Source organism: Pteronotus mesoamericanus, unplaced genomic scaffold (genome assembly GCF_021234165.1).
Source record: "Pteronotus mesoamericanus isolate MK-2021 breed Mesoamerican mustached bat unplaced genomic scaffold, CSHL_Meso_final scaffold_85, whole genome shotgun sequence".
Lineage (NCBI taxonomy): Eukaryota > Metazoa > Chordata > Mammalia > Chiroptera > Mormoopidae > Pteronotus > Pteronotus mesoamericanus.
The window spans coordinates 76,169,035-76,177,615 of record NW_026555329.1 but is presented as its reverse complement, the minus strand read 5'-3'; the positions used below and the strand labels follow the sequence as shown (position 1 = coordinate 76,177,615).

General features: G+C 41.6%; 1 pseudogene; it reads right to left on the bottom strand.

Annotated features, from left to right (window-relative positions):
* Positions 1 to 5,091: 5,091 nt before the first annotated feature.
* On the bottom strand, positions 5,092 to 6,041 carry LOC129062819 (olfactory receptor-like protein OLF3; annotated as a pseudogene).
* Positions 6,042 to 8,581: the final 2,540 nt, after the last annotated feature.

The following is an 8,581-nucleotide window of genomic DNA, read 5'->3' as shown; positions in this document are numbered from 1 at the left end:
GGTTAATTTGACTTAAAATGTATTTGCTTAAAAATCATTAATTGCCATTTTTATATTTTACTTACCTGTAAAATTCACATCCTCTGTTTATAATTCGTCTGTTAAAAGAGACTTAAAAGTAATTGAAAATATACCACTCGGGTGCAGGATGTTTACAGTGGGAAGGCTGTGGGTGGGCGAAAAAGCCTCCACTTCCTACTCATTTTTGCTATATAAATCGGAAACTACTCTAAAAATTAGAGTCTACTTAAAATGAAAAAATAAGTAATAGAGCCTGTTCTAGCTTCCATTTAGGTTGTAGAAAGCTGGAAAGAACATAGTTTTGTCCTGAAACAAAATAAGTTTAGATAACCTACAAAATCATCAAGTATTCTTGACGTCCTCAGTAAGGTGAGACTGCAGGGCAATAAAATAGCGTGAAATCTCAGGAAAGACAGATACATGCAGAGAGAGATAGGATATGAGCTCTTACTAGGACCAGAGCATGGGAGGGAAATAGGGCAACCTAACAAGTCAGTGAGAATGGCTTTAACACAGGGCTAAAGTTCGTGTACTATAAGTATTGAATGGCTGAGAGCTACAGCAAAAAGGAAAGTCCCCATCAGTTCTCAAGATTTCTTTCCAGACTTGGCATGGTCCTCAGAAGAACATCTGGGGAAGGGTGGACTGCCAGACAGAGCCTCCTCCAGGGCGCAGGTCCACTGAGCGCAGCCACAGCCTCTGCAGTGAGCAGCAGGCACGCTCCCACCACCAAGCCCAGATCCCTTATGGAACAACAGCCTGAAGCCACTGGGGAAGGGCAGCAAATGCTCTTTCCCTCAGAGACAGATAAGGACTCAGTGCTGAGGAAGAGAATGGGAAAAAACCACATGCCAGCCCTGGGATTTCCACTGGGCAGGAAGCCTCTCTGTTCAGACCAGGATCCATCTCCTCACATTACAGATGGCCAAGATCACAAAGCCCTAACCCCACCTGAGACACAGGGAGAAAGGGTCTGCCTAAGACTGAGACAGAAGCAGGACAACAGAGAACAAAGCCTCACCTTCCCCCGAGCAGGAATCGAGGAACAAGGAACAGCAGCTGGACACTGGGGAGAGGCGGCGTGTGGGAAGACGCACTCTCTGACATGCAGCCCCACAGGGAGAGCTGGAAACTAAGGAGGAACAGCAACACTGGGAAAACTCTTCTCCCTCTGAACACCCCACCCCTGGCCCAGGTGATGCTGGAGAAGACGGAGCTGGTTGGTGCACTGCGGATAACCACAGCAACAACAAAGCTCAAACCCGGCCCAAACCATGGCTGCGTAATTCCCACACCCCACACACACTGTGCTAGGGAATAAACGGAAGAGACGTGCCCTCTGCAAAGCGTAATACTGTTTATCTTAGAGTCTATTATCCTACACACAAAATATCCTGGTTTCAAACCAAATTAAATTTCAGAGGAAGAGGCAAGAAAAATTGCTGTATCAGTGAACAAAGAAATTAACAGAACCAGAATCTGATATTCTTGGGTACAGGAACTATCACACAGGGGTTTAAAATAACTCTCATAAATAAGTTTAAGGAAAAGATGGACAGCATCTTAATTGTAGAATTTCAATAGAGAATTAAAAACTACATAAATGGGTTAAATGGAAATGCTAGACATGAAGAACACAGTAAAAGAAATAAAAATCACTTATGAGTCAACCCAAAACAGCCAAAACAAAAAAATCTGTGAGGATAAAGATAAATCAATAAAAATTAGTTAAACTAAATCATATAGATAAAAAAAAAATGATGATAAAAAGAGAATAGAATCTCCCAGCACTGTGGGACAATATTAAACCATCTAGCATAAATGAAATTGAAAAATCAGAAAGAAAATGAAGACAAAAGAAGTTCAAGAAATATTTGAAGAGATAATGTCTGAAAAAAAGTGAAAGAAATTAAAGCACAAATCAAATAAATTTGTCCATATAGGATAACAAACAAACAAAAAACTAGACACATCATAGTCTGTCTAAAAGCCAAAAATGAAGAAACAATCTTGAAGTTAGCCTGAGATTAAAAAAAACTCCACATACAGAAGGACAAAGATCTAAAGGACAGTGGAATTCTTCTCAGAAACTATGCACACCAGATGATGATGGAATGATATATTTAAAGCTTTGAGGAGAGAAGAAATGTCCACAAAGAATTCTGTATTTACAGGAAGTACCTCCTGAGAATGCAGGAGAAATAAAGGCATTTTCAGACCAACAAGAACTGAATGAATATATTTCCAGCAGATTTAGATCAAAAGAAATGTTTATGGAAGCTCTTCAGAGCTTCTTGGAAATATAATACCCCTTGTAAGTCAGGGTATGTAAAAAAATGAGAAAGGGAGGAAGTTGTTGAAGATTACTAGGGTCATGTGGAAAAACTAAGTGGCCAATTTGAATAGGTTCTGTGTTAAGCTAAATAATGACCCCCAAAAGATGTTCAGAACTGTGAAAATGCTGCCTTATATGTTAAAAGGAATTCACAGATGTATTTAACTTCAGGATTTTTAAAAAGGGAGACTATCCTGGATAATCTTAGTGGTCCCAATGCATAAGAGCAGTGCGAGGCCAGTATCAGAAAAAAAGAGATGTGAAAATGGCAATGAAGGATCAGATTCAGAGAGACACTTCCTGTGTTGCTGACCTTGAAGGTGGGGGAAAGAGCAGTAAGCAACAGAGTGGAAGCTAGATGAAGGCAAAGGGATCATGCAACAAACAGTGCAGAGGAGTCACAAACATTTTAAGCAACAAAAGAAATGAGGATACAGCATGAATACATATTTTCCTCCTTGAAGTGTCATGTGTACATTTGTGTTTTTTACCAATTTTCTTTTTTCATCCTTTTCCCCTTCAGTTAATATAGAGTGTGTTCATGATGGTAAGTTTTATGCTGTAGTCCACAAGTTACAGAATCATGACATTTTAGAGGAGATACAGGGTTCACAGGAGAATCCCATGCTGGGAGAAGGTGAAGTGTTCTTCTGAAATCTCTTAAATCACAGGACTTGACACGACTCCTCTTTCCCCATTGCCTCTTCTTTAGTTTTGATTCCTCTAATGTCTCATGAGGAACCATGGCACAGCCTCCTAGCTGGTCACATTGGCTCCAAGGTTTCTTCCTGACTCATTTGCCAGAATGATGATTCCAAAATGTGAATTTTGGCATGCCATACTGTGGCTTAAAAATCTTTACTGGCTCCCTGTTGCTATTAAAGGTAAGCGATATTTTGGCATCTGGTGCACAATGTGATCTGACCATTCTTTAGCTGCCTGCTTCATCCCCTCTGCTTTGTCTCCTCTGCGCTGCAAGAGCAACTTCAGGGCATTACTGAACTCTCACATCTCTTCCAGCTCAGCACCTTTCACAGGTCAGCCTTCGCTTGGGTCACTTGTTAACCAAGTCACTTGTTCTCACGTACTTGGTCTCCACCTGGACCTCTTCTGGTCCTTTCATACAGGAAGTCTTCTGCAATCACCCCAAAGGCTTACTGTCCCTGTGACACAACACTGCATTTTAACTGCTCCATGGTCTCTCATCCCACTTGCAGTCCTATCGTTGTGAAAACTGTGTCATACTGACTATTGTGCCTCAGAACCATTCATTATTACAGGTACATGAGAGACTCTTATAACACTTCCTCAATAAACTTATGCCAAGGGAAATATAGCTAAAGAAGTTACCAACATTCATTGCCTTCTTTGAGATGCTTGCCTATATTGAACTCTTTAGGGATGAATTACTTTAAGGTAAAATTAAAATTTCAAATGGGCTTCAGATTAAATGAGCCTTAAACACTGCTTGCACACTGAGAGTCTGGGATAATGCGTCTCCAAATGAAAGGGCTGCACACCAATCAACTTAAAGAAGAGACGATGGGAAGAAAGAGCTTTGAGGCTTCTTCAAGGGAGGGAGCCGATGAGCTGTCACACTCTCTCTCCTCCTCCTTCCTTTCCCTTGTGCAGTTATTCCTCCCCCGCCCCCCTCCCTTTACCTTGTTTAACTCAGGATTTCCCTCAGAAGGGCACTCACTCTCCGACTATTGCAGCTCAGGGATGCACAAGATGAAGTCGGCCCAGTGATGTGCGCGGAGGACGATGGGAGAGGGTTGCGTGTGCAGACGAGAGGGCACTGTCCGCACAGGTGACTGAACTGTCCTGATCCCCAACTCATGTGAAATTTGTCTTATCTTTCACTGCCTTTGGCTAAGGGATCTTTCCTTTCTTAGATAACGCTTAATTTTATAGTTATGCATTATCTCTTATTTCATGTGCTTATGTTGTTTGTGAAGTCTAGGAAAAAGAGTTAATAGATATTTCAGAGTTGGACAGCTTCAATATTAAATGGTACCTCTTATATATGCAGTAAAATTCCTCTCAAACAGTTTGAATACTCAGGCAGTGCCTGAGACAGCAATAGCCGCATGTACAAACAACCTTCGCTTAGCTTCCTATCAGTGTAAAACAAGACCTTCTGTGGAAGCTCCTGCTCAGCTACCACCAGCACTCAGACAACCACATCATGTCCGCATGATGTAGGTCCAGCACAGACGCATTTCATCAGAGCGTTTAATCAGCCTTGATAGCAACACCCTCCTCAGACAGTGACTCACACAATTAAAGGGTGTGCTTACATATACCACACATTTTTAAAAGTGAAATGTGAATTTGGTACGTTGCCAATGGAAATACAAAAATGTTGTACAAAATATGGATGAATAAGAACCAGTGGTCCAAATTAAGGTCCATATCTAGTTCCATGACTACTAACAATGTGACAAATCAAAACAGCAAAATATTTATTTTAAAAAATTACTCTCAGACCATATGAAGGGAGATTCAGTGTGGGAAGCTCTGTTACAGCAGTGATTAACTCCAGTAAACATGCTGGACATAAAAGTACCCCACATCACCCCAACCCAACCACTCAGCCTCCTACCCACATCATCAGTACACTTTTCATCATCTCCTTCCTGGTTGCCAGGGTGATGCAGTTGATGCCTGTCATATCTGACTTAAGTAGGAGAACACAGTTAAACTTCTTTTATCTAAGAGATGCTCATGATTGATCAAGTTGCCAGTTTTGATGTTAATCCAGATAATTGCCCTAAGAGTTTCTGCCAGGCCCCCTTCACCTCCTTATTCCTTAGACTGTAAATCATGGGGTTCAGCATGGGCGTCAAAATGGCATAAAAGAGAGAGATCAACTTCCCCTGAAGGACAGAGGGGCCGGAGCGGGGCTGGATGTAAGTGACAATGGCCGTGCCATAGCACAGGACCACCACTGTGAGGTGAGAGGCACAGGTGTGGAAGGCTTTCCTCCTGCCCTCCATGGACCTGATCTTTAGGACGGTGGAGATGATCTTGATGTAGGACAAGAGAACCAGGCAGAATGGGGACATCAGCAGGACAATGCTAGAAACCACAATTGCGATCTCATTGGAGGAGGTGTCCACACAGGCCAGTCTGACCACTGCTAGGAGTTCACAGGATATGTGATCAATAAGCTTATTTGAGCACATGGGCAGCTGAAAGGTGATGGCGGTCTGCACGAGAGAGTTGACAGAGCCACTGACCCAGGATGTGATGGCCAGCCTAGTACAGAGCCCTCCGTGCATGGTGACCGAGTACCGCAGGGGGTCACACACAGCCACATAGCGGTCATAGGCCATCACCGCCAGTAGAGCAAACTCAGTGCCGCCCAATCCCAGGGAGAAAAATAACTGCGCTGCACAGCTCACATACGGGATCGCTTTATGTTCCTCCAGAAAATGAACCAACATCTGAGGGACGATGCTTGTGGCATAGGAGACGTCGACGATGGAGAGGTTGGTGAGAAATACATGGGCGTGTGGAGTCGGCTGTCCAGTCTGATCAGAAGAACAATGAGGAGGTTCCCCAGCACTGTCACCAGGTACATGGCCACGAACAGGACAAAGAGAGAGACCTGAGTGTCCCAGTCCCTGGACAGGCCGAGGAGAATGAACTCTCTCCCCCACGTCTGGTTGTCTGTTCCCATTAAAAAAAGTGAGGATTATGAAGCTGCAGAGAGTCAGAAATAACAGAAGCCTTTTAAATAAGGAACCATAAGAAAACTTCTTAAAATAATGCTTATTTTATAGGACCTGCCAGACATAAATGTTTTAGATCATTTATGAGCCAAGATGACAGGTTTGATGCCAGTATGTGTTATATCTACTCTACATAAGAGAGAGGGGCTGTCCCTTCACAAACACATGATGTCGTCTCAGGGGTCAGTTAAATTGTGGAATAATACGGTGCATTTTGGAAACTCGGTATCTCACCTCAGTTTCTAGGGCAGGAAGTGATTGATGGTAATTGACAATGGAAGGTAAAATGATAAACAGTGAAGAAAAATATTGCTCAAATTTCAAGAACTACCCTACACATACGTGCTATACCAATTCACACACACAAGAAAAAAATATTTGGAAGAGACAGATGTATACTGTAAATAAGGCTGCTGCCTCATGGAAAGTTCTGGAATTAGAATACCTGGCTATGAATCCTTTTGTGGTTTACCAGGTGTGTGATTGGATTAAAGATTTAAATTTCTACATATGAAATGGAATAATGTTGTACAACTTACAGATATATTTAAGATGAAATATAAACAGCTTATAAAGAAAGTCCTTTATGAACTGTTAAGGCGAATAAGGATTTCAGTGCTGTGGTTATCAGTTGCAGCATGAGGGAGACAGACTAACAACTTCAGACATAAACAAAAAGAAAGCAAAACCTTTAGCAGATTTGAAGTCTAAAAAAAGTGGCTTTAATGCTTTGAAGATCCGGGGAAATATGGGTCTTTTTGAGAATTTGACATCTTTCAGTCTTTAGAGTGAGAGGGAGAAGCAGGATAATTGTATTGTGTTCTTTTTCTTTTTCTACTTTTCTGTTTACTCGTTCCAACTTGCTCTTGTTATTTTTTCCACAACTTTAGCCCTTGCATATGGCCTCAGTAAAAAAAAAATAATAATAATAATATGGTATGAAAACAGCTGCTGAGGCTTTCCCATATAGGAGGAAGAGAAGCCACATCTGTTCCCTTGTGTTGCATCAGAAGTAGTCAGTTCATTTTCCATGAATTTGGCTCATATCTTTAATGTCACCTTTGCTAGACGCTGTGATTTCAGAGGTGAGTGGTACACCTCTTTGTGTTCGTAATGTTCAAGTAGATGAAGAAGGCTCAGAAGAGACTGCTGTCACATCGTTCGTTCCTCTGGTGCCTTGTGCAAGCTGCCCGGAGAATATGCCAGCCCTTGATTCACTTACCCACCTGACACATCTCTGCTACAGCCCTTGTCTCATTACAAATGAGTGACAATGTCACATCTCACCTTCAGGACCTAACATTTCTTGCCTTAAATCTGTTCTCTTTTGCTTCCTAAAACATGGAGCAAGCTATTTAACCTCTGAGCTCCACACTTTTTAATCAGCAAAATATGGCTAATACTGGCTAACTGCAAGGGTCATTGAGGAAATCAATATGCTCCTAGTGACTGAATCAGGGCAACTGTGTATCACTTAGTGATAATAATTGGTTGACCTTTCATTTCAAGCTCTTGATCACATTTAATGTCTCATTCCTGCATTTATCCCCCTTCTACCATCCTGACCCTGTTGTGACCTTGATTGATCGGTTTTCCCTCATTATGAAAAAATATACAAACCCAAATTAAGGAGAGAGTCTTTGTTACATTACTAGCATTCTAATTCCCTCTTCCTTTTACGACTGGAATAGTCCAATGATTAGTGTCCACTTGCTATTTATTTCCGCATAGCATTCATCCCTTAAACCATGGGAATCTTGGTTTCCACTTTAACTAACCTATAGAAATTACACTTGTTGTAGGTCACTGAGGCTCTCTGATCATCCATTTTCTTACTCTACTTAAGTTCTTTAATTACTGTATAACCAATTTAACTATTTGTTCTTTCAAACTCTCAACTCTGTGATGCTCTTCTGTCCCAATTTTCCTTGTCTGTACTCTTGGATAATTATTTTAAATTTTAAATTCTTTTGCTCCAGTACTGTGAGTATTTTCTAAGATTCTGCTCTCAGAACTGGTACAGTTTTCCCTTCAAGGACATTTCTTTAGTCTGGGGATTGTTAGCAACTCCATATATTCAATAGTTCACTCTCAATTCTACATTTATCTCCTGGGCTTCTCTCCAAGAGTTCTGATGCTTTCTTCAGCAGCTTAATGAGTGTTTCCCAAACATCATACCATCAACGCAAGTCATCTCTCCACAAACTGTGTTTTCTCCCAACTCCTTTATTTCTACCCAAAATTAAAATTCTGCCACCCTCCCAAGGCATCATGTTTAATTTTTCCCTCTTTGCCAACCCCCCACAGAGTAAATCATCTTCTTCGCGTGTTCCATGACACATGTCCCACCTCTCCCTTCATCTTCATTCACACTGATATGCTAACAAATGCCTCATCGCCTCCCATGTGGTAATATGCAACAACTTCCTTTCTCATACCCCTTAAATACCCAAACATGTCTTGTGATGTCTAATTGCTTACAGAATTA